The sequence below is a fragment of the Papio anubis genome, chromosome 13 (genome assembly GCF_008728515.1).
Source record: "Papio anubis isolate 15944 chromosome 13, Panubis1.0, whole genome shotgun sequence".
In the NCBI taxonomy this organism is placed as follows: domain Eukaryota; kingdom Metazoa; phylum Chordata; class Mammalia; order Primates; family Cercopithecidae; genus Papio; species Papio anubis.
The window spans coordinates 44,496,059-44,523,617 of record NC_044988.1 but is presented as its reverse complement, the minus strand read 5'-3'; the positions used below and the strand labels follow the sequence as shown (position 1 = coordinate 44,523,617).

General features: G+C 41.5%; 1 pseudogene; it reads right to left on the bottom strand.

Annotated features, from left to right (window-relative positions):
• On the bottom strand, positions 1-27,559 carry LOC116270093 (annotated as a pseudogene).

Here is a 27,559-nt window from a genome sequence, read left to right as displayed (position 1 = left end):
CTGAGTGAGACTCCGTCTCAAAAAAAAAGAGAAGAAAAGAAGAAAGAAAAAAATAAGAGATGGTGAGAAAAAGAACATGGCCAGAAAGCATGAAGAAATGAAATGTGCACTGAGGTGTAGTCTAGATATTTCAATATTGGAAATATATTAATATATCTGATCATATGGGTAGATTTGAAGAAAAATCATAAAATGGTCTCCATAGATGCTGAAAATACATTTGGCCAAATTTGACAACCATACTTGATAAAAATATTGACTTAGGTAGATATAGATGTGTATATATCTATATATAGATCCTTAGCATGGTAAGATAAATTGATCTCAGTTCAACATCATGCTTAATGCCAGAACTTATAAACATTTCCAATAAAGTGAGGAAAAAGATAAAAGATGTCCATCATCACTACTATTATTTCACAGGGTGCTGAGGTTTTAGCGAATTACAATTAGACAAGAGACGGAAGCTAGAGGTATAAAAATTGGGAAAGGAGAAAGTAAAACTATCACTACTTGCGTAAGTTATTATTGTAAACTAAAGAGTTCTCGAAAGAAGCGGAAGAAATACGTTTAAAATCTTGGAGGTAGGAAGACCTTTGCAACTATGCCTTAAAATCCTAAAGTCACAAAAGAATAGCTTGATAAATTTGACTATATAAAAATGAAACTTGTACAAAAATAAAACTAAAAGGCAGGAAAAAGAAGCACATAAAATAAAAAGAACTGGGGAATCACATTTGCAACTCGTATTCTGTCTCTGTAAGAACAACAAGTAAATAATGAGTAAAGAATGTGTACACCTGGAAGGTTGGAAAAATCCCAAGTCTGGATAATTTAAGGGCCAAGAGCCCTCTGAAGTTTCGCTGAAAAATTAACTTGCAAAAGGCAGATTATTTGGATAAAAGGCATGCAAATGTATTTAACATGTTTATATGGGAGCTTGAACCTGGGAGGCGGAGGTTGCAGTGAGCCAAGATCGTGCTACTGCTCTTCGGCCTGGGCAACAGAGCAAGACTTCGTCTCCAAAAAAAAAAAAAACAAACAAACAAAAACAGGGGAAATTGTTCATATTTTTTCTTAAATTTGAGAGCAAGTACTGTTTATTAACTGGCCCGATTAGAAAAATAATCATGGTAGACACCTTAGTTCGTTATTTTAAGAAGCCTGTTAATCTGTTCCTCTCTGTTGCCAGTATCTCCACCTTCTACAAAATAGGTGGTCATTTTCTTCATTCCACTTCTTGGAGAAGATAATTTGAAGGACCACAGGAAGTTATTTGCTTCTTTGAAGCGTTTTCCAACAGTATTGGTCTCATGAATCAGATCCTCCATGCAGATGATGCCATATTTACCAAGAGATTGAGCAATCAAAGTGTTATCTGTCAAAGCAATTTGCTTCTTCTTGATTTTGCCATAACCACGCTGCTAGATTAGTTCATTTACTGCCTTCAGATTTGGTTACTCCCATGCAATGTATGGCTCTACAATCCACAGCATGTTAGTTGAAGCCTTGTTGATTTTCACAAAGGTTCCATTGAAGATTTGATGAAGGCGAAGAAGCTGCAACACCTTTTAGACCTTTGTGCTCACACCATTGATACCTCTGAATCTGATGACAAACACCAATTTGGGTTCTGCAGGTACATAGACGTTGCCAACTTTTCTTGCCATTCTCACCATTCGAATTTCAGTTCTGTACATCTGCCTATATTCCTTGTGATAGTGCTTCGCTTTTTCATAGATAAGCTTCTTTCTGCCTTTCAAAACATCTTTTGGGCAAACTTCTTTCTCAGGCACTTGATCTTCAGCTCTGCAAAATTCCTTTGTTTTTTCTTAAGAGTTTCTGACGCAGCAGGAAGCTGCTGCTGCTTCTCTTTGACACCCTCTTTGGTTCTAGCTGGAAAAGAGGAGAAACTGCCCAGTTTTATGCTTAGGTTCAGCAACGTATGATCAGCCATGTAGAAAAGTGATTGGACAAAAAGGGTCCAAAAATCTTTTTTTCTGAGAAATTGAGCAGTAAATTCCTGTTACTGGAATCCTTTGAAAAATAAAAGGAAAATTTTGCAGATCATCTATAAACATTACATTCGGTGACAATAAAGAGGCAATTCTCTTACATTCTGTAGAAACAATTCACACACTTGATGCAATGTGAAACTCCAGATTGGAATCTGAGCAGAGCGGTTGATTTCCTATCAAAATTTTGCAAAATGATCTTTGAAGAAGATGGGAGAACTTGTCCTCCCAAGTTCAAGGTGTCAAGTTTTATTTCAAAGCTATAGTAATCAAGAAAGTATAATATTGGCACAGTATTATACAGACCAAAATAATGGGGAAAAGCCTAGAAACAGATCCACGTGCATGAAAATATTATGTTATAGAGTTAGTGTTGTGGATTGATTGGTGGATTGTTTCATAAATGGTGCTGAAACAGTTTGGTATTGGAACAGTGAAACAAAGGCCTATCATGACTACCTCCATTTTGCTCTTAATGCTAACCTCCCACAATGATATATTTTAGGTTAACTTCCTTCCTTATCTCTGCACATAGGCCACGTTAAGTATGGGAGGAATTTAGTTTATGGGTTAATTTTAAAGCAAGGATGAAAATAGTTCCTTTCCCTAACCACCAAGGAGATAGGAAGGGCATATGAACAAGTAACAGTATTTACTATTAAAACCAAATGTTAAAAATTTAGACAAGAACAGGTGGCTGACTACTGTAATTCCAGCACTTTAGGAAGCTAAAGAGGGAGAATCGCTTAAGCCCAGGAGTTTGAAAGTAGTCTGGGCAGCTTGGCGAGACACCATCTCTACAAAAAACATAAAACCAGGAAACAAAACCACTAACCAGGCGTGATTGCATGAGCACGTAGTTCCAGCTACTTGGGAGGCTGAGACAAGAGGAGCTGGGCTTGAGCCCAGGAGGTTGAGGCTGTGGTGATCAGTATTCATGCCACTGCACTCCAGCTTGGGCAACGAAAACAAAACAAAACAAAACAAAAACCCCAAAAACAAAAACTACTGGGGAGGTTGAGGTGGAAGGATCACTTGAGCATGGGAGGTTGAGGCTACAGTGAGCTATGATCTCCTCACCACACTCCAGCCTGGGTGACAGTGAGAACTTACCGAAAAAAAAATAAAAAATAAAAAAATTATGACCTGACCAAGGACAAAGAAGTTTACCCTTACTGCCCCTCAGAAGGGAATATCTTGATGTGGGAAAGCTGTTTATGATTTGTAATATTGTGTGGTGAAAATAGTATTTGCCTTTGTAAAAATGCATACATTATATGATCTTTTTATAAAGTGGTACATAGGAATATTATTCATAGGAAAAATTTCTAGAATAATAGATCCCAGTGGATTTTAAACTTCATTCTGAAGAACTGTGAGGTACCAAGAAGGTGCTTTGGGACTCAACTCAGGGGATGTTTGCAGACCAAACTATTGGGTTTTCAGGCATCCACCTCCTAATTTTGTGTTTTACATATTGATAACCTACATAAGATTCATTTAAAGGAGAAGTTTTGCAAGGTTGAAAAATTTGCAAATCACTTGCATATACTGAGTGTAAAAGTAGTTATCTCTAGACGTTTTTCTCTTTTTTTTTTTTTTTTTTTTTGAGACGGAGTCTCGCTCTGTCGCCCAGACTGGAGTGCAGTGGCCGGATCTCAGCTCACTGCAAGCTCCGCCTCCCGGGTTCACGCCATTCTCCTGCCTCCGCCTCCCGAGTAGCTGGGACTACAGGCGTCCACCACCTCGCCCGGCTAGTTTTTTGTATTTTTTTTTTTTTTTTTACTAGAGACGGGGTTTCACCGTGTTAGCCAGGATGGTCTCGATCTCCTGACCTTGTGATCCGCCCGTCTCGGCCTCCCAAAGTGCTGGGATTACAGGTTTGAGCCACCGCGCCCGGCTCTTTTTGTTTTTTTATTTAATCACTCAACTCCCAACTGACCTATTAACAGACAGCCCAATTACCTGCGGTAATTTTCGTTTCTTTGAGTATCTTGCATTTTCAGATTTTTCTGTAATGCAAAGTATTGCTTTTGTAATAAGAAAAAATGTTATTTTAATTTTTAAAAAGCTAATAAGACAAGAACAACATTACATTCACTTGATAGTGACATTTTAATACATTAAATCAGAAAACAGTCTCAGCAAAAGGAATTGTAAGGGGGTTCTTATTCTTGAGTAGAGCACAGTGGTTTATTTGTATCTGTGGGTTTATCTGTTTCCATAGTAGCAACCTAGATCAGCTGAGAACAGGTGGATTGGGTTTTCTGTTGAATATAACCTCTTATTATCTTGTAAATTAAGTTCTTGCCCTATTTGGCTGTATGAGACCAATGACTGGGAGAATCTGAATCAAGCTAGAGAGTAAGTAAAGGACATAATCAAAGCAAAAATATGAAAAAGTTTGTTTTAAAATCCTTCTGTATTAGCGGGGCGTGGCGGCACAATGCCTGTAATCCCAGCTAATTGCGAGGCTGAGGCAGAAAGATCACCTGCGCCCAGTGGAGGCGGCAGTGAGCTATGGTTTTACCATGGCAACTGCAGTCTGGATGTCAGAGTGAGACTGGTTTCAAAAAAAAAAAGAGGAAGAAGAAAAATGAGTAAATAAAAATCCCTCTGTAAATAATTTTGTATTGTATTCCTGAATTTTTCCCAGGTGAACCAAGTAGCAAAGTGTTAGCATGGCTATTAAGTTCAGTAGATAGTCCTATTGCATTGTGTTATTTATTAGCTTATATTAAGAAATGATCTACTGGCCAGGCGCGGTGGCTCAAGCCTGTAATCCCAGCCATTTGGGAGGCCGAGACGGGCGGATCACAAGGTCAGGAGATCGAGACCATCCTGGCTAACACGGTGAAACCCCGTCTCTAGTAAAAAAAAAAAAAAAAAAAAAAACTAGCCGGGCGAGGTGGCGGGCGCCTGTAGTCCCAGCTACTCGGGAGGCTGAGGCAGGAGAATGGCGTGAACCCGGGAGGCGGAGCTTGCAGTGAGCTGAGATCGGGCCACTGCACTCCAGCCCGGGCGAGAGTGAGACTCAGTCTCAAAAAAAAAAAAAAAAGAAATGATCTACTAATACCTAATGAGTCTTAGCCTTTTAAAATGTAAACGACTCCTCAAGGCTTTTAGGAAGTTAATAAAACACTGGTTCCCTCAGTTTTTAGAGATGATAATGAGAGAAATAAACCTGTGGAGTTGGTTAAGGTAAATCTTTTGAATTTAGAAAGGTTTATCTTTTGACTTCCTGCCATTGGTGCATATATTCCCTGGGCAAGTTAAAAGGTTTTTTTCTTCATTCATTTATCCTTTTTCTTTTTTTATTTTTCTTTTTTAAATTTTAAATTCAGGGGTATCAACGAAAAGAGTCAAACTCTGTAAAACATTTGAAGAGATTTATTCTGAGCCAAATATGAGTGACAATGGCCCATAAGACAACCCTCAGGAGGTCCTGAGAACATGTGTCCAAGGTGGTCGGGGTGCGACTCGGTTTTATACATTTCAGGGAGACATGAGACTTCAATCAAATACATTCAAGTAATACATTGGTTTAGTTCAGAAAGGTGAGACAACTTGAAGGGTGGGGCTTTCCAATTATAGGTAAATTTAAAATTTTTCTGGTTGACAATTGGTTGAGTTTATCTTAAGACCTGGGATCAATAGAAAGGAAATATTTGGGTTAAGGTGAAGAATTGTGGGCTGGGCGCGGTGGCTCACGCCTGTAATCCCAGCACTTTTCGAAGCTGAGGTGGGCAGATCACCTTGGGAGTTCGAGACCAGCCTGACCAACATGGAGAAACCCCGTCTCTACTGAAAATACAAAATTAGCCGGGCGTGGTGGCAGATGCCTATAATCTTAGCTACTTGAGAGGCTGAGGCAGGAGATTCACTTAAGCCTGGGAGGCGGAGGCTGCCGTGAGCTAACGCCATCTCGCTCCAGCCTCCGCAAAAAGAGAGAAACTCAAAAAAAAAAAAAAAAAGATAAAGACTTGTGGAGACCAAAGTTTTTATTGTGCAGACGAAGGCTTCAGGCAGCAGGCTTCAGAGATAATAGATTGTGAATGCTTCTTATCAGACTTAAGGTCTCTGTTGATGTTAATGCCTGGGAGGTATAATGAGGCCTGTCAGACCCTCACTTCCTGCCATGGCCTGAACCAGTCCTTCAGGTTAAATTTTATCCAGGCCCTGGCCGAGGAGGAAGTTCACTCAGATGGTTGGGGGGGTCTTAGATTTTTATTTTTGGTTTACAGGGTTACAAGGGCAGCTTTGTTACACAGGTAAACTTGTGTCCTGGGGGTTTGTTATACAGATTTATTATTTCATTCATTCTGTAATTACTAACCAAGAGCTTCCCAAATGTAAGATTGAATGCCTATTGAGTGCTAATGGTGTGAGCTCTGTACTCATTGTGCCTGTAAACCTGAACGCAAGTCAGGAGAAATATGAGTCTGACTTAGCTTGACAAACGTTATGTTTAGCCAACTTAGGACATTTCCTAATAAAAGCGAAACATCAACCCTTAACTGCATTTAGTAAAGGATGTGAAACCATGCTTGCTTTTTAGGAACAACTTCTCTAAAACTTATCTTTCCTTTCTTCCTGTTATGGGAAAAGTGTCCTGTTTTTCTTATCCAAGCAGAGGACTAAGCTCAGTTTTTCTTATCTTGCCCAGATTCCTATCTAAGGAGTTTGGGGAGTCATGACCTACAAACCATAAATTCTCATCAGATGAGTTTTGTTTAACCCTATATATATATCGTGACTACTTTCCAATCTGACTTTGGCATAACATTACGTGACAAAGAAGAAAATCAAAATATTTTATCTCAAAATGTGTTTCTTTGCCACATTTTGAAATGGCGCTGCAAAGCTGCCCTTTGTGGGGGAAAATTTGCATCTGTAAAGAATCTCTGTTAACATAGCTAGATCTTTTTCTTTTAGGCCCTCCCAATCCTTAAGAGATTAACTGAGAGTCTAGCACCATTTAAAGATCTGAACAGGAAACATTTGTCATCTGTTGTCTCTAAAGGCAGCCACTATGAGACTTCAAAAGAACCTTGGTCTCTACAATCTTTTATCTTAACCTGAACATTTCCTTTCCCAGGTGTTTTGTTTTGTTTTGTTTTTGAGATGGAGTCTTGTTGTCTCCCAGGCTGGAGAGCAGTGGCGCGATTTCAGCTTATTGCAAGCTCTGCCTCCCGGGTTCACGCCATTCTCCTGCCTCAGCCTCCCGAGTAGCTGGGACTACAGGTGCTCACCAGCACACCCAACTGATTTTTTGTATTTTTAGTAGAGATGGGGTTTCACTGTGTTAGCCAGGATGGTCTCGATCTCCTGACCTCGTGATCCACCCACCTTGGCCTCCCAAAGTGCTGGGATTACAGGCCTGAGCCACTGTGCCCGGCCAACTTCTAAACCATAACTTCTAATCTTGTGGCTAATTTGTTAGTCTTACCAAGGCAGTCTGGTCCCCAGGCAAGAAGAGAATTTGTTCTGGGAAAGGGCTATTATCTATCATCTTTATTTCAAGATTCAGCAATACACTACTATGCTCAGGAATAAACAAGGGCAGCTTAGAGGTTAGAAGCAAGATGGAATTGGTGAGGTCAGATCACTTACACTGTCATAATTTTCTCACTGGTATAATTTTTGCAAAGGTAGCTTCAACTTGAATGGTACAAAAACCTTTTTAAATGAACACACCTAAAACTGAACTCATTATCTTCCTCCCGAAATCTGTCCTTCAGTGTTTGCTCTCAGGTATCCTAGGCTTTGGTCTAGATTCCCTTTCTTCCTCTCTCTGACCTTCTTAAAAAACTGAAGCCAGCCTGGTGGGATGATCACAGATAAAGGGTACCCTGAGCTAGGTGGATCTCAGGCCCATCAAAAGTAGGAAGGGTGTTTTCCTATGACTACATAGCGAGGTGGAGAAATAGACTGTAAAGCTGAGCTTGCAGCTGGAAAAACAGGATTGAGCACTGAGGCCAAAGCACTAGGCAAAGACAAAAACTAGAAACAAAGATCAGCATTGGTAGTTAGGAAATTTGAAACCAACCTAGGCTAGGGAGCGAACACAAGGTTGAAAAGAGTGAACCAGAAGTGAGTTATTTAGGTGGAAGTGGGGTAAGGGTTGTAGATTAGCTACTGGGGACAATGTTCACTATTTGGGTGATGGGTACACTAACAGCCCAGACTTCACCGTGATACAGTACACGCACGCCTTAAGAAATCTGTACTTGTATCTCTTAACTATATTAAAATTTAAAACATTTTTTAAAAGTAAAGAAAAAATAAAAACAAAGTGAGACTATAAAGAAAAAAAGTGAGTTATGAATGGTGGGTGGAGGTAGCAACTTTCCTTTAAGTCCTGGTGAATTGTATTGCTGAGTAAACATCACGGGGTAAACAGTATCTTCACATCCTTAGCTGTGGCACTGGAATGAAGCTCTACGGATTGTTGATTGGTCTATGAAGACAAAAACTTTGTTAGAATTGGGAATAATTATTTTTTAAAAGACAAGCGGAATTTAAGAATTTTATCTAGATCAAAACATACAAGTATGGGCCGGGCGCGGTGGCTCAAGCCTTTAATCCCAGCACTTTGGGAGGCCGAGACGGGCGGATCACGAGGTCAGGAGATCGAGACTATCCTGGCTAACATGGTGAAACCCCGTCTCTACTAAAAATACAAAAAACTAGCCGGGCGTGGTGGCGGGCGCCTGTAGTCTCAGCTACTTGGGAGGCTGAGGCGGGAGAATGGCGTGAACCCGGGAGGCGAAGCTTGCAGTGAGCCGAGACTGCGCCACTGCACTCCAGCCTGGGAGACACAGCGAGACTCCGTCTCAAAAAAAAAAAAAAAAAAACATACAAGTATGTTGATTTCTCAAACTTTTGATGTAAGTGCAAGACCTTCCCTTTGAGTTTAGGTCCACTCTTGGAATTCCCATCCTCTTTCTTGCTTGAACTACCTCCTTAATTTTCATCATCACAGAAATGTCACTGGACAGCCTTAACTGTCACCTGAACACCAAAATGCCATGCAAAGGCCCTGATACTTCTTTTTCTAGCCTGACTTTTTATCAGTCCCTCATACTCACTTTTGGCCATGGTCACACTATTAACACCACTTGTAGACTAAATACAGCAGCTGTTTTGTGTTACTGCAGTCATACATGCTATTCCTTCACTAGAATACCGCTTCAGTTGAATGGGGCCTTGTGAATTCCTACTCAATCCCTTATGATCCAGCACAGTTGACAATTCTCGTCGTCTTTCCTGATTCTCCCAGGCATAAATAGTTGATTTGTTCTCTTTGTTTTAACAGCACTTTGTACATATTCTACAAAGCACTTACCACATCCTCTCTCCTCTGACAGACTGAGTTATTGGAGGCCGAATCACATGTTATCCATCTTCATATTACTAGTAGCTAACCCAGGTCCTGGCATATAGTAGGTTCTTGATCAATATTTGTTGAATAAATACAATAAATACTGTCTTGTAATCGCTTTTTTATTATTTATTTATTTGAGATAGAGTTTCACTCTTTTTTTTTTTTTTTTGAAACGGAGTCTCGCTCTGTTGCCCAGGCTGGAGTGCAGTGGCGTCATCTCAGCTCACTGCAAGCTCTGCCTCCTGGGTTCATGCTATTCCCCTGCCTCAGCCTCCTGGTAGCTGGGACTACAGGTGCCCGCCACCACACCCGGCTAATTTTGTTGTATCTTTAGTAGGGATGGGGTTTCACCATGTTAGCCAGGATAGTCTCGATCTCCTGACCTCTTGATCTGCCCGCCTTGGCCTCCCAAAGTGCTGGGATTACAGGCGTAAGGCACCGCACCTGGCCCATTCTTGTTGCCCAAGCTGGAGTGCAATGGAGCAATCTCAGCTCACTGCAACCTCCACCTCCCGGGTTCAAATGATTCTCCTGCATCAGCCTCCCCAGTAGCTGGGATTACAGGCATGCGCCACCACGCCCAGCTAATTTTTGCATTTTTAGTAGAGATGGGGTTTCGCCATGTTGACCAGGCTGGCCTCGAACTCTTGACCTCAGATGATCCGCCCGCCTCAATCTTCCAAAGTGTTGGGATTACAGGCGCGAGCCACTGTGCCTGGCCGTACAAGGATGCTCTCTTCAGAAAAGATGCAAGACCAGGACTCAGAGGAGTGTTGCAATTATGGACACAGGGAGGGGCAGCCATGTATTTGCTGATCTCAGTCTACATCATTATTTTTTTTTTTAGTTTCCCTCTATGGTTACTGCACCATGCTGTAATATTTGGTTATAGTCTGAATAACACATGCAAAGAGACAGATTTACCATCCTAAATAATAATAAGAATGGCTAAAATGAATTTCCCTTTCATGTATACAGATAAATCAACTATTTGTAACCCTGGTGACACATTAGAGTCATCTCTAGAACTGAAGCATTTTTAATGTCTCGGTGTCAGTTACTTCAGATCGAATGAATCATGATCTTGGGCATGGAGCCAGGCATCAGTATTTTCAGAGAGATCCTGGGTGATTCTTTGTGTAGCCAAAGTGGCACACAATAGTCAACAAAGTGCTGAGTTACACCCAATGTGCAAGCGGTCATTATTCAGTCCAGGTGTGTTTTTCTTAGTCAGTTGGTTCCAGAACATGATGGTGGAACATATCAAGCAGTTGTTATTACCAGAGAAGTTTAGCTGCTCCATGAGCTGTATTTGTTGGGTGGATAGTGGCAGGCAGAGCAAGTGACATCTATATGTTTGGTATTTTCGGTGAAAGAGGAATTAAGGTCAAATGCGAGGGGAGTTCCAATCTTCAGATTGACCACTGATAACATTTCTGGTGTCCCTGTTACTTGCTCATCCCTGCCATCTACTAGGAGAAAGCAGAAGCAGCAGAGATGTGGTCCTTGCCCTCAGTGGAGGAGGTGAGGGGGAGGAGAGGAACAGTTGCAAAGCTACTCTTATCCTCTAGGCACTTTCTATGTGTTATCTCATGTAATCGTCATGATAGCCTAGTAAATTAGATGTGACTATCGTCACACAAAAAATGGATTCTCGGCCGGGCGTGATGGCTCATACCTGTAATCCCACCATTTTGGGAGGCCGAGGTGGGCGGATCACCTGAGGTCAGGAGTTGGAGACCAGCTTGGCCAACATGGTGCAACCCTGTGTCTACTAAAAATACAAAAATTAGCGGGCGTAGTAGCCTGTGCCTGTAATCCCAGCTACTTGGGAGGCTGAGGCAGGAGTATCACTTGAACCCAGGAGGCAGAGGTTGCAGTGAGCTGAGATTGTGCCATTGCACTCCAGGCTGGGCGACAAGAGCAAAACTCCATCTCAAAAAAAAAAAAGAGAGAGAGAAAACGGATTTTCTTAATTTCCTCTTCTACAAAATGGAAATATAATTGTTTCCACCTTCTTGAGTTGTTGTGTAGATTAGAGGAAATTAATCAATATTAAGCTCTTAGCATCACTGAACATACTAAGCATTCAATAAGCATTGGAGATTATTGTTATTGCCCAAGGTCTCAAAATAAAGAAGTGGCAAGGGAGGTAGGATTAAAACTCAAGGCTGTCTAACCCCAGAACTCATGTACTTTCTTCTCAGCTTTGCAGACCAGATAGGGATTTAAGAATAACGCCATGAAAGCTGGGCACCATGGTGCACGCCTGTAGTCCAAGCTACTTGGGAAGCTGAGGCAGGAGGATCACTTCAGCCCAGGAGTTCGAGGCTGCAGTGTGCTATGATTGTGCCTATGAATAGCCACTGCATTCCAGCACAGGCAACACAGCAAGACCCCATCTCTAAAATTAGTAACAATAATAATAAATGCCTTGAAACTATAATATGAAGTTGCAATAGATGCAACTTAAATAAAAAGGAAGGGGCCAGAGCATGAGAGCTGCACATTCACACTCAACCAGGAAAGACATTGAGTGTGGGCGGGACAGAGAATGTAGAAACCCAAAATCAGGGTTCAAGTCCTCCCTTCACCATGTATCAGCTGTCTGATTTGGGACCATTTACATCTCTAGTGCCCTCAATTTCTTCTTTACATAAAATAGAAATGATAATAATACATTGAACTTTTTTGTATTAATCAGGGTACTGCCGAGAAAGAATCAACAGGAGGCCAGGAGCGGTGGCTCACGCCTGTAATCCCAGCACTTTGGGAGGCTAAGGTGGGTGGATCTCCTGAGGTCAGGAGTTGGAGACCAGCTTAGCCAACATGGCAAAACCCCGTCTCTACTAAAAATACAAGAATTAACCGCTTATGGTGGCGCAGGCCTGTAATTCTGGCTACTCAGGAGGCTGAAGCAGAAGAATCGCTTGAACCAGGGAGGCGGAGGTTGCAGTGAGCTGAGATCACGCCACTGCACTCCAGCCTAGGCGACAGAGTGAGACTCTATCTCAAAAGAAAAAGAATGAATCAACAGGATATTTATTTATTTATTTATTTATTTATTTATTTTTGAGACGGAGTCTCGCTCTGTCGCCTAGGCTAGAGTGCAGTGGCACGGTCTCAGCTCACTATAACCTCTGTCTACCAGGTTCAAGAGATTCTCCTGCCTCAGCCTCCTGAGTAGCCGGGATTACAGGTGCATGCCACCACACCCAGCTAAAACAGGGTATTTATTTCTTTATGCAATTGGCTCACATACTTATAGAGGCAGAGAAGAGTCCCAAGATCTGCAGTTGGCAGGCTGGAGACTCAGGAGAGCCAGTGATATTGTTCTAGCCCAAGTGTGAAGGCCTGAGAATCAGGAGAGATGGATGTAAATTCCAGTTCTAGTCCGGGCCCAAAGGCAAAGAAAGACTGTGCTTGCTTGATGACAGTCATGTCATGAGAGCAAATTCTCCCTCACTCAACTATTTTGTCTATTCAGGCCTTCACTGAATTGGATGAGGCTCATCAACCTTCTTTACTCAGGCTACAGATTCAAATGTTGATGTTTTTCCGCAAATGCTCTCACAGACACATTCAGAGTAATGTTTAACCAAACATTGGGACACCCTGTGGCCAATCAAATTGACACATAAAATTAGCCATCACAGTCATGTTTTCCTACTTCTTTGCATGCCTGGTACTTTTTGATAAAATGCCAGAAATTGTGAATTTTATCCTGGATATTAAAATATCCAGCTGTATATTTTAATATTCTTTTAATTATTCTCTAGTTTTGTTCTGGGACACTGTTACTTGGAAATGTCTGTATCCTTCTGGATCTTGCTTTTAAGCTTTGCTAAGTGGACTGGAGCAGGATTTGGTGAAGGGCTAATTTTGCCCCGCTACTGAGAGAATGCTCTTCTGAGTACTCCACTTAATGTCCCTTGAGTTGGTCTGTCTGTTGGGCAGATGAATTATTCACATACCAGATCTGTGTGATCTCCCAGGACTGTTCCCTCTAATCACTCATATGCTGATAAATAATTAGCTGGGGACTCTAGAGGAATCTTTCACAGATCTCCAGCTTTCTCTGTCTCTGCAACTCTCTCCTCTCCAGTACTCTGCCCTGTGAACTCTAGATGCCCTGGCCTCCCTGAACTTCCACCGTCTCAATTCAGCTGGGCTGGCTTCATCTAGTTTCCCTTACCAGGCAATAAGCTTGGGCAGGTCTGGGTTCACTTGGTTTGTTTTTCACCTCTCAGGGAATACTTTCTTGCATTGCCTGATGTCCAATGTCCGAAAACCGTTGTTTACACACCATTTTTTCAGTCATGTCAGTCATCCTGGGCCTTGTTACTCCATCTTACTGGGAAGCAGAAGTCACTTTCTTACGGTTTTTGAGGTTGGCATTGAAAGATGCCGGAATATGCCTTCTCAAAGTATGCTGCTTTGTCATGTAGATTACTTTAAGTTAAAGGCAATTGAGAAGCAGCAGATGCAGAAAAGCTCTTTACCTCCCTCTAACTGCCTAAAAGTGGAGTATTCATTTCCCCTTTTGTAAAATACATTTACATTTATAAAGAAAGTTTCTATTTGTAAAGGTATCTCTGTACCAGGAAGAAAGGTACTCTGGCAAACAACTCTTATCACCTGAGACTCTTAGCTGCGTAACCAGACTACTTTTATTTGTTATATATTTCCACTCCTCTCTCTCCTATGATGTGCCTCCCCGACTCAGAAGCCCCAAACTACTTTTAATTTGTTTAGCCTAAGATGATAAATAAGCCTCACTTATTTGGCCACCTCTTTGAGTCTCTTTTCTTTCTGAAACGCCTTTGCATACATACGTAATTAAACTTTTCTCTTATTTATTTATTTATTTATTTATTTTTGAGACGGAGTCTCACTTACACCCAGGCTGGAGTACAGGTGTGTGATCTTGGTTTACTGCAGCCTTGACCTCCTAGACTCAGGTAATTCTCCCACTTCAGCCTCCTGAGTAGCAGGGACTATAGGCATGCACTATTATGCCCAGCTAATTTTTTGTACTTTTAGTAGAGATGAAGTTTCACCATGTTGCCCAGGCTGGTCTTGAACTCCTGGACACAAGTGATAGACCCACTTGGCCTCCCAAAGCATTGGGATTACAGGCATGAGCCACCATGTCTGGGGCCTCACTTGTTAATCTGGCTTTTATGAGCTTAATTTCCAGGGCCCCAGTGAGAGACCCTAGAAGGACAGAGAGATAATCTTTTCCTCCCCTATAGCATATGTATAATGATAGAACGGCTCCATTTGAGCCTGCAATGTGGTTATGCGTGTTTGTGAAGGTTGATGAATGTGTATAACAAGGGGCAGGTATGGAGGAAGGTGACAGGGATCCAGGTTATTTGTTTTTTCTTTCTTTTTTTTTTGAGCTGGGGTCTCACTGTGTCGCCCAGGCTGGAGTGCAGTGGCACAATGTTAGCTCACTGCAACCTCCACCTCCCGGGTTCAAGCAATTCTCCTGCCTTAGCCTCCTGAGTAGCTGGGACTACAGGCGCACGCCACCATGTCCAGCTAATTTTTTGTTTTACTGGAGACGGAGTTTCACCGTGTTCCCCAAGCTGGTCTGGAACTACTGAGCTCAGGCAATCTGCCTGCCTTGGCCTCTCAAAGTGTTAGGATAACCGGCATGAGCCACTGCGGCCGGCCTCATTTGTTTTTTTCTAAAAAATTGTCTCCAAATGCATTTTTGAAAAGTAGTTTTATTTAAAAATATGAAAACAATACATATTCAAGTAGATAGTATAAACACAGTATAGATAATATAAAGTGCAAATTAAGTCTTCTAACTGATTTACAACTCTATTATTCAATCTCATCCCAGTCAGCAGAATGAATTGTGGGGTGTGTGTGTGTGTGTGTGTGTGTGTGTATTCTTCTGGTGTTTCTGAATTGTAATATAGTGTTAGAATTTTATACAAATTAATTCAAGCATAATATAGTATTTTTGACGCAAATGATCATTAGAAATATAAATTCCTTTTTTTTTTTTTTTTTTTTTTTTTGAGACAGAGTCTTGCTCTGTCGCCCAGGCTGGAGTACAGAGGCCTGATCTCAGCTTACTGCAATCTCCATCTCCCAGGTTCAGGCAATTCTCCTGCCTCAGCCTCCCAAGTAGCTGGTATTTCAGGCATGCACCACCACTCCCAGCTAATTTTTGTATTTTTAGTAGAGACAGGGTTTCATCATGTTGGTCAGGCTGGTCTTGAGCTCCAGACCTCGTGATCCGCCCGCGTGGGCCTCCCAAAGTGCTGGGATTATAGGCATGAGCCACCGCGCCGAGCCTTCTTCTTCTTTTTTTTCTTTTAGATGGAGTTTCGCTTTTGTTGCCCAGGCTAGAGTGCAATGGCACGATCTCGGCTCACCGCAACCTCTGCCTCCTGGGTTCAAGTGATTCTCCTGCCTCAGCCTCCCAAGTAGCTGAGATTACAGGCATGCGACACCACACCCGGCTAATTTTGTATTTTTAGTAGAGACAGGGTTTCTCCATGTTGGTCAGGCTGGTCTCGAACTCCTGACCTCAGATGATTCGCCCACCTCGGCCTCCCAAAGTGCTGGGATTGCAGGCGTGAGCCGCCCCACCTAGCCTGTTATATCTTTTAAATTTTGTTTTATGTATTTTGAAGAAAGGCAAATAAAGTGAGAACATTTTCCAAGAATGCTCTATAGTTTTTTCATTAATAAACTAATAATATGTGTTCATCTTACAAATTAAAGAAGGCTGGGTGTGGTGACACATGCCTGTTGTCCCAGCGACTGTAATAATCCAACTGGGTTCTTCTTGCCCACTGCCTAGAAAAGCCAAGACACTGAGAAAAGTAGGAGTTGCAGTGGAGAAAGAGTTTAATAATTGCAAGGCTAGCCAAGCTAGGAGAACAGGAGATATTTTTCAAGTCTGCCTCCCTAAGAGTTCGGAGGCTAAGGTTTTTCAAGGATAGTTTGGTAGGCAGGGGACTAGGGAATGGAGAATGCTGACTGGCTGTTTGGATTAGGGATGAAATCACAGGGGTTTGAAACTGTCTTCATGCCCTGAGTCAGTTTCTGAGTGGGGAGCCAGTTAAGTCATTTCCTTTGTGTGGGTCATGAGTCCAGGTGTGTTAGCCCACCAGAATGCAAAGTCTGAAAAATATTGCAAACACCAGTCTGAGGTTTAACAACAGTGATGTTATCTATAGGGGAAATTAGAGAAGTTGCAAATCTTGTGACCTCTGGCTACATGACTTCTAGCTACATAAGTTAGGAGACAATGACTAGTAATTATTTTACCATGCCTAGGGTTTAGCAGAATTTAGCAGGCCTCTACCATAATTCTAACCTTATAGCCTTTCATTAGCTTTACAAAGGGCAATTTCAGTCTCTGAACAAGGAGCAGGGTAGTTTTAGGAAGGGCTATCATCATCCTTGCTCTAAGGTTAAGCTATAAATTAAATTCTTCCCATAATTAGCTTGGCCCATGCTCGGGAATGAGCAAACACAGTTAACTTGTGAAGTTAGAAGCAAGATGGAGTCAGTTATGTTAGATTTCTCTCACTGCTATCATCTTTGCAAAAGTGGCTTCCATTCTTGGGAGGCTGGGGTGGGAGGATCACTTAATCCCAGAAGTTCCAGACCAGCCTGGGCAACATAGTGAGAACTTGGCTCAAAAAAAAAAAAAAAAAAAAGAAAGAAAAAAAAATATATGTATATGTATTTATATATAGAGAGAGAAATAAAAAGAAGGAAATAAAAATTATTTTGAATCCTACCATCTAGAGATGATTTTGAGCACTGTAGCTACTTAGTAATTCTTTTACCAATTAAATTAGCAGAAAACATCCTTACCCCTAATAAAATTATATGACATAGTGCATAGGATTGTTTCATGTGTATGTAATAGTACCTAGTAAGCATTTGTTCTCTCTTTTTCTCTCTTGCTCTCTTGTGCCCCCTTGTTTTCACTCTCCTTAGTTATTGTTCTCCCGATGATATGATTTGGATCTGTGTGTCTTTGCCAAATCTCATGTCGAAATATAATCTCAGGCTGGTCACGGTGATTCATGCCTGTAATCCCAGCACTTTGGGAGGCCGAGGTGGGTGGGATCACCTGAGGTCAGGAGTTCGAGACCATCCTGTGGCTGGGTTTAGTAGAGATGGAGAAACCCCATCTCTACTAAAAATACAAAAAATTAGTCTGGTGCAGTGGCAGGCGCCTGTAATCCCAGCTACTCAGGAGACTGAGGAAGGAGAATTGCTTGAACCCAGGAAGAAGAGGTTGTGGTGAGCCGAGATGACGCCATTGCACTCCAGCCTGGGCAAAAAGAGCTAAACTCCTTCGCAAAAAAAAAAAGGAAGGTCTGTTGTTGGAGGTGGGGCCTGGTGGGGATGTTTGTTTCATGAGGGTGTGTCCTTCATGAATGGCTTACTGCCATCCACTTGGTGTTGAGTGAGTTCACGTGAGATCTGGTTGTTTAAAAGTGTGTGGCACCTCTCACTTGCCCTCTTTTCCTCCTACTCTGACTGTGTGATGTGCCTGCTCCCTCTTTGCCTTCCACCATGATTGGCAGCTCCCTGAGGCCTCCCCAGAAGCTAATCAGATGCTAGCACTATGCTTCCTGTAAAGCCTGCAGAACTGTGAGCCAATTAAAACTTTTGTCTTTATAACTTACCCAGTCTCAGGTATTCCTTTGGTTTTTTTGTTTTCTTTTTTGTTTTGCGACAGAGTCTCACTCCGTTGCCCAGGCTGGAGTGTAGTGGTGTGATCATGGCTCACTGTAGCTTCAAACTCTCCAGCTTAAGCAATCCTCCCACCTCAGTCTCCTGAGTAGCTGGGACTACAGACATGTGCCACCAAGTCCAGTTAATTTGTAAATGTTTTATAGAGACAGGGTCTCACTATGGCTGGTCTCAAACTTCCGGGCTCAAGTGATTCTCCTGCCTTGGTCTCCCAAAGTGTTGAGATTACAGGCCTGAGCCACCATGCCTCCCTAGAATGGCCTAATATACTTGATAAGGTATATATAATGGTCAGTAAACACATATTGATTAACTAAGTAGGACAGTTGATTCCATTTGTTGGGCAAAACAAATTCAAATACATTTGTTGGGCAAAACAGATACAGTCCCTGCACTGATGAAGCTTTTACAGTCTCAGGAGAAACTACTACTAATCAAATAACCATACAAATAAGCATAACCCACAAGCTATGCTAAATACTATGAAGCTATGCTAAATATTATGAAACTATGATAAATACTTGGACCTGACCAAGCTAGAAGGGCCAGGAGCATTTTCCTGGAAAAGCAATTTGTCAGTTGAAAGAGTCATCCTGACGAAGGAGCAGGGCAAGAGTGTGTGGGCATCGCACACACAAAGGCTCCAAGGTGGATGGCAGGTGATGCTGAGGGAATCAAGAAGGTGCACGTGCAGATGCACAGAGTGGGGCTTAGCAGGCTTAAGACGCAGAGCGGGGCCACATCACACTGAGGCTTGTAGGCCACATTAAAGATGTGAGCCTTTAACCTAGGAGTGGCATGAAGACATTGAAGGATTTTAAGAAAAGAAGCATCAAAATTGGATTTGTGTTTTGAAAATACCCTTGACTGTGTGGAGAATGGCTAGAGGCAAGCAAAACTTAATGCAGGGGGAACAGTTAGGAGGCTGTTGAAGTAGAACAGGTGAATGGTGGTAGAGGCTTTGACTAGAAGGGTAATGGGGGTAAAAGTCATGGCAATGGCAATGTTTGGGAGAGGGAGAAGGAGAGGGAAATGTTCAGGATGACACATAAGTTTCTCAATTTTAAAGGTACGTGGACCAACAGTGTATAAGAAGAATTGTTCACCACAACCAAGTAGGATTTAGTCCAGTCATATAAGCCCAGCTCAACGTTAGAAATCAATTAATGTAATTAATCTACCATATCAACAAGCTAAAGATGAAAAGTCACATAGCGAAATCACAAAGAAAGCATTTCACAGAATCTAATATCTATTCATGATTTTTAAAAAGGTGTCAGCAAGTTAGAAATGCAGAGATTTATCTCAAATTGATCAGGAGCATCTACAAAAACCTACAGCAAGGCTGGGCAACAAAGTAAGACCCTGTTTCTACAAAACATAAACAAAATTGTACAGGTGTGGTGATACACACCTGTAGTACCAGTTTTTTGGGAGGCTGAGGTACCAGTGAGCCATGATGACGGCACTGTACTCCAACCTCAGCAACAGAGCATGACCCTGTCTCCAAAAAAAAAAAAAAAAATCCTACAGCTAGGATCGCATTTCATCGTGAAAGACTGAATGCTTTTGCTCTAAGATTAGGAACAAGGTAATGATGTCAGCTCTCATCACTCTCATTCAACATAGTACTGGAAGTTCTAGCCACTGCAATAAGCGGAAAAAAAAAAGAGAGAGAGAGAGAAAGAAAGAAAGAAGAAACAGAGAGAAAGAAAGAAAGAAAGAGAGAGAGAGAAAGAAAGAAAGAAAGAAAGAAAGAAAGAAGAAAGAAAGGAAGGAAAGAAAGAAAAAGAAAGAAAGGAAAAGAAAGAAAGAAAAAGAAAGAAAGAAAGGAAAAAGAAAGAAAGAAAGAAAGGAAAGAAAGAAAGAAGGAAGAAAGAAAGGAAGGAAAGAAAGAAAAAGAAAGAAAGAAAAAGGAAAGAAAGAAAGAAAGAAAGAAAGAAAGAAAGAAAGAAAGAAAAGACAGAAAGAAAGAAAGAAAGAGAAAGGGCATACATATTGGAACAGAAGAAGAGGCCCAGCGTGGTGGCTCACGCCTGTAATCCCAGCACTTTGGGAGGCTAGGGCTGGCGAATCATGAGGTCAGGAGATGGAGACCATCCTGGCTAACATGGTGAAACCCGTCTCTACTAAAACATACACAAAAAAATTAGCTGGGCGTGGTGGCGGGCACCTGTAATCCCAACTACTCGGACGGCTGAGGCAGGAGAATGGAGTGAACCCGCGAGGTGGAGCTTGCAGTGAGCTGAGATCGCATCACCGCACTCCAGCCTGGGCGACAGCGTAAGACTCCATCTAAAAAAGAAAAAAAGAAAGAAACTGAATTTTAAAATGCAATACCTTCTTAGGCTGGCATTGCTGTAATAAAAATAAAATAAAATGCAATACCATTTGATTGCTCTAAAGAAAACAAAATACTTAGTTATACACTCAACAAAACATGCACAAGATCTGTGTGCTGAAAACTACAAAATACTGGTTAAAAAAATAAAAGACAACCTAAATAAACGGAAAGACGTACTATATTATATTTTGGAAGAGTCAACATAACAGAAATGTTGATTCTTCCCAAATTGATCTATAGGTTTAATGCAATTTCTGTCAAAATCCTAGGAAACTTTCTGAAGATGGAGAGAAGGTTATTCCAAAATTTATACGGAAAGGCATGGGCCTCCCAAATACCTAAAACAACATTGACAAAGAAGAATAGAGTGGAGGAATTGCTCTGCCTGATGCTAAGACTTGATAACTGAAGTAATCAGGATAGCGTGGTATATTGATGAGGAGTTAGACACACAGATCAATGGAACAAGATAGAGAACCCAGAAACAGATCCATAAGAATCCACTCAATTGGTTTTTGACAAAGGTACAAAAGCAATTCAATGCAGGAAGGACAGCCTTTCCAACAAACGGGCTGGAACAATGAGACATTCATGATCAGACAATGAAACTTGACTTAAACAAAACTCAACTTAATACAAAAATTAACACAAAATGAGCCATGAACTTGCATGAAAAATGTAAAAAGGAAACTCTTGGTTGGGTGTGGTGGTTCATACCTGTAATCTCAGCACTTTGGGAGGCTGAGGTGGGTGGATCATCTGAGGTCAGGAGTTCGACACTAGTGGCAAAACCCTGTCTCTACTAAAAAATACAAAAATTAGCTGGGCATGGTGGCTCACACCTGTAATCCCAGCTACTTGGGAGGCTGAGGTACAGAATCACTTGAATCCGGAAGGCGGAAGTTGCAGTGAGCCGAGATTGCACCACTGCACTCTAGCCTGGGCAACAGAGTGAGAACCTGTCTCAAAAATAAATAAAATAAAATAAACAATTGAGAAAAAATTTTAGGAAAAAATATCTTTGGTATCTAGATCTAGGCAATAATTTCATACATGATCCATGAAAGCACTATTCATGGAAACAAAATTTGATCAATTTGAGATCATCAAAATTAAAAACTGTGTTTGGTAAAAGCCCATGAGAAGAGGGTGAAAATGCAAAGTACAGAGTGGAAAAGAATATTTGTAAAGGACATATACAACAAAGGACAAGTATCTAGAATACTCTCAAAACCCAAAAGTAAAAATACAAACAAACCAATTAGAAAGGGGCAAAGACATGAACAGATGTTTCATCAAATAGGATCTATGGAGGCAAATAAGCACATGGAAAGCTGTCCAGCAGCATTACCCACAGAGGAAGGCAAATTAAAAGTATAGTGAATTATGACTACACACCTCTCAAAATGGCTACAGTAAAAAATGGTGAACACGGTAAATGCTGGTGAGGATTTTAAAACAGTACAGATACTTGGGCGAACAGTTTGGCTCTTTCTTATAAATTGACATGCAATGACTATGTGACCCAGCAATGACACTCTTGGGCATTTAACCCAGAGAAATTATAACTTACACAAAAACCTGTATACAGGTTTATTTGCAATTGTCAAAAATTGAAAATAACTCAGATATCCTTCTCCTTTTTTCTTATTCTGGGGTAATTGATAAAGCAGACATCTTTCAACAGGTAAATGGTTAAACAACCAAGGTAGATATATTCCCCCTAATACTACTTAGCAACGATGGAACGATCTATTGATACATGCAAGAATTTGGATGAATCACAAGGAAGTTGTTCTGAATGAAAACAGTCAATACCCTAAAATAACATATGTATAATTCTTATATAACATTTGTGAAATGATAAAACTTTTTAAATTTGCAGCCCCTTCCCAACTCCTTGCCATTCCTCCAAATGCTTAGTATATTCCATTGTGACATAGGAGGGTATATGTCCCCAAATCTAGCTACGCATGAGCCCCTTTCTTGTATTACCCAGTACAGTGCAGGGATCATGGCTTTGCTTAGGCCCATGTTCATGAATTTAAAGTTCTCACCCTAAATTCTAGTAGCTCACCAAAATATTTTTCCAAACAAAGAATGTCCTCTCCTTTTCTGGTACTAGTGATTAAGCTGAAAATGTCACCTTTTTTGTTTTCTTTTACTACTGGTTCCTCTGCCTGGCACTTCCTGCCCCCAGCTCTGCCCATCCCTCCCTTACCTCTGTTAAAGCTACCTCCTTGTTAAAGATTGCTTATCCATTAGCTGTAATCACTTTCTTCTTTGAAATCCGAAAACTCTTTGCCCGTGCTTCAAGTATCAGTTCATATTCTCCATCTTATATTATGGTCACTCCTATGCCAGTTTAATACTTCTACTAGACTATGAACAACCTGGGGCAGAGTCCATCACTTCTTTGTCCCTCATACTACTGGGGCCTATGGAGACAGATGTCAAAAAGATACATGCTAAGTCCTTGAAGAGCTCAAAACCCTGAGTGGGCAGATGGTTTTATCCATAAATTCCTTCATCTTGCACAAGTTGTGGACAAGCCAAAGAGTAGTGTCCCATTTCAATTTCTCCTGATGTTCGTTTCTCCGCTTAAGACCCAACACCCTGAAAGAGGCAGATTAACTCGACAGAGAGTGATTCTCTTCATATACAACTTTGTGCCTGTTACTGCATCAGCTGAGCTGCTGAAGCCAGAAACTCTCAAGAGGAACACCCGCTTGGGAGAGAGATGTAGAGGCTGGAATGGCTGATGTGGGAGTTTCACCCATGAGGCCAAAAACAAAACAAAAGAAAATGCAAACATGCACAACAACAGAAAAGAAAACCAGATGTATTGCTGCACTTCTTTCCTTGCAAGTTTCACTCACATTTGAGATCATAAGTAATGTAAAAGTGATCTAAAATCACAATAGCTTCGACTAAGAAGTCTATTCTATGCCATGATCCTTAAAATTATTTTCCAGTACAATTTTAGACATCTACTAAGGTGGGGATGGGGGTAATGAGAGTGGTATACAGCTGAAAGCATGCTATTTTTCTTCCCTTCCTTCTCTCTCTCTCTTTCTTTCTCCCCAGGGTCTGGCTCAGTCGCCCAGACTGGTGTGCAGTGGCACAATCTTGGCTCATTGCAACCTCCGGCTCTTGGGCTTAAGTGATCCTCCCACATCAGCCTCCCAAGTAGCTGAGACCATAGTCACCCGCCACCAGACCCAGCAAATTTTTTTTTTTTTTTTTTTTTGGTATTTTTTGTAGAGATGGGGGTTTTACCATGTTGTTCATACTGGTCTCAAACTCCTGAGCTCAAGTGATCTGCCAGCCTCAGACTCCCAAAGTGCTGGGATTACAGGCTTGAGCCACTGTGACCAGCCAGTAGAGTATTTTGAACCTTACAATGTATTTCTTTGGTGCAAAAACGCATTAACTTTTGCGTCAACCTAATACTTGGAAGGAAGATGGTCCTTTGAAGGTCAGGCAGGAATGGTAGGTTTTAAGCTTATAATCAGGACTTCATAAAATTTCTTAACTGATTACATAGTTCACCAACATCACCAGGTGCATTGTATTAATGTCTGTAGTGAACATGTATCATTTTACCTACCCTGTGTCAATTCTGTCTTCTTTGGTAGTAGTTCCTTGATTTTCCTGGGGAACCTCCAATCCTCTGTTTCAGTCCACATGGCTTCACTGTGAATTGCCCTACCCTGTGAGTCAGGGCTAGACACGTGGTGTAGAGTGGCCAGTCAGAATATCTTATTTCTCTGGTCATATTTACTGGTTTAGCACTGGGTATATGGCTGACTTTGGTCCAATTAGATTGTGTCCCAGGACTTTTTACCAGGATGGTTGGGAGAAAGAATCACTCTTTGTGCTGTACTTAGAAAACTTGTAAGAGCTAATAGAAAACAATGTAATCTTGGAACTGCTGGCAATCATCTTTCCAATAAAAGAGAAGACTTGGTCTGCAAATGTGGCTATCACAGAAGAAAAGAGACCTGAGCTATGAAAAGGGCAAGACTGAATCCTTGATATCTACCTTAAGCCCCTGGATCCAGCATGCCTAATACTTGTCTGCTCTTGGACTTCTAATTTACGTAGGTTAATCAGTTTCCTATTTTGCTTATGCCAGCCTCATTTGGTTTTTAAAATCACTTACAAGTAAATATATAAAGATGTAATAACTTTGAAAAATAAATGAGAACTGCTAACATTACTTTGTCCCCAAATAACTAGAACTTTCGGTGTCTGCTAGTTCATTTGTTTTAGGAAATCTTACACGTGTTAGGGCCTATCCCCAGGATTGAGCAGTAGGAAATGAGATGTTCTATATTAGTTGGGATACCACCTGCTAAGCTTCGCTGTGATAATAACAGCTTCCCAATCTGAGTTGCTCATACTTGGTGTCTATTGCAACTTGAGACCCAAGCTGAGGAGCCTCCACCATCTCATAGAAGTGCCACCTGGAACACATGGCCTTCTTGGTCATCAAATGAGACAAAAAAACTCATCAAAATCTCATACCCAATCTACATTTTGGCTCATTTGCTAGAATTAGTCACATGGTCCCACTTAACTGGAAGGTGGTTAGGAAGTGAAGTCTTCCATGTGCCCCAAAGGCGAGAAGCCCTAGTGTGCACCAGTGATGTCTAGCACATAGTGAAGCTTGTATTTATATAAACTTATATAAATACAGGCTTCATGATGTGTTAGACATTAATAGTTATGCTATAACAGGTAAAATAAAGCCAGGCGCGGTGGCTCATGGCTGTAATCCCAGCACTTTGGGAGGTTGAGGTGAGCGGATCACAAGGTAAGGAGTTCGAGACCAGCCTGGCCAGCATGGTGAAAGCCCGTGTCTACTAAATAGACAAAAAATTAGCTGGGTGTGATGGCACATGCCTATAGTCCCAGCTACTTGGGAGGCTGAGGTAGGAGAATTGCTTGAACCTGGGAGTCAGAGGTTGCAGTGAGCCGAGATTGTGTCATTGCACTCCAGCCTGGGCAACAGAGCAAGACTCCATCTAAAAAAAAAAAAAACAGGTAAAATACATTAAGTACTTGTATGTACTAGAAATTTTGCATAGATTATTTTATGTACTCCTTACCACATCTTTATGAGTTATTGCCCATTTTCTACATAAAGCAGTTGTGTTTTAGCTGGATGAGATGACTTGCTAGGAGGCACAAAGCAGGGGAGCAGAGATTCTATTTGACCCACGTTGGAACCTGGCCACTTTGTGCCATCTTGCCTCCCTAATGAGAAGCATCCATTGATGAGGCAAGGAATTGGAGTTGGCAAGATCCCTGAAAAGTCAGGTGAGAAGTGATTGGGGCTTGCTTGCCCATATTCTGGGCAGATGAAGAGAATAGGCACTGCAAAGATGAAATGATAGAATTCAGTGATTGATCAAATATGGGGGTGAGGAAGAGGAGTGAGTCAACAATGACTGAGTTTTCTCGCAGTCTACTGGGAGAGGTTTGATACACCAGGAGAAGTGTGAGAGGAGATGTCAGGGTGGCTAATGGAAACATAGGCTTGGAGCTGGGATGGAAGTCTGGCTGGAGCAGTTAACTTAAAAATCCTGTACTTAAAGATAACAGTTTACAAGGGTAATGGATAAGATTATCCAGAGAGATAACACATGGAATGAGAAAAGGGTCAAGTCAGAAAAACTTTAGGAGCTAGGTCAGAGGAGACGTATATGGAATCCTGTAGTGTAGAGAAGAAAAGAGAATGAAGAGTAAAGAATCAAAAGGAACGAGAACATGTATCAGAGGAGCCCTTACCTCTGTCTCCATGACAACATGGACCTCAGCAATGACAAATTCCCTTTTTTTTTTTGAGATAGAGTCTTGCTCTGTCACACCTAGGCTGGAGTGCAGTGGCATGATCTTGGCTCACTGCAACCTCCACCTCCTGGGTTCAAGCAATTCTCCTGCCTCAGCCTCCCAAGTAGCTGGGATTACAGGCGCCCACCACCACACCTGACTAATTTTTTGTATTTTTAGTGGAGACAGGGTTTCACCATGTTGGTCGGGCTGGCCTCAAACTCCTGACTTCAGGTGATCCGCCCACCTTGGCCTCCTAACAAATTCCCTTTTATGAATGTTTGTGTCTATAGGTAAGAGCATGAGCTAATGGGGACTTTACCTTTAGAAATGCACGTATTAATATATATTTTTGACCTGGATGCTAATGAACGCTGGTGTTCAATTTTAATCTCTTGGTCTTTAAGAATGGGCATTATACTGAAAAGATTAAAAAACAGATGGAAAAAGTGAATCTAAAACATAAAATAAAGAAACTATTTTGACAATTAAATGAAAGAAAAAAAAAAAGAAAATGTGTCCTCTTTATCATCATAGGGAAGACTTCTGTCTTTCCAGGAGGAAGATGATAATTGAGTAAGTGTTTCAATGGTGTTTTGTAAATGCCAAAATTCCCATTTGGGCAGAAATCCTAGTTCCTCTTCCGTTTTTCACCCATTTCTTTGTTGGTTTCTGTTAAGCATTAACTTTTCTAGGAAATCTTCCCTGACTGAAGCAAAGCCATGTCCTCCTCAAGTGCCCTTGGTACTTTGAACCTTTTTCTGAGAATATTTACAAGGTGTGTCTGCTCAGAGGCAGATTAACATTAACTGCATGATGGACTTTACTGAGGTTTACACTTCCTGGTCCTTCACTTGCCCAGGTTGTGTGGGTGCTGGGACTTACAGAGAGTTAAAGGGTGACCTAAGCGGAAGGGGAAACCAGGTTGTAACTAGGATGCGTCCATATAAAAACATTTATGATAAATTGCCTAAAGAGATGTCACAAGAAAGGGACCTGAATCTCCAAGCCTCTGGTAGTTGGTAGTTTATAGTGATTTATTTTCTCACTGTAAATGATCTTTTAATAACTACTCTATTTCTGAAGCTTCTTGCTGGTACTGGTGCCTCTGCCTGTCCTGGCATCCAGGTCATGTTTGTGGATCCTTTTACCTGTCTCTAGATCCAGCAGGCAGTTGGCATCTGGTATCCGTGAGATGGTACAGTGCAGCAAAAAGAGCTCTGTACACAT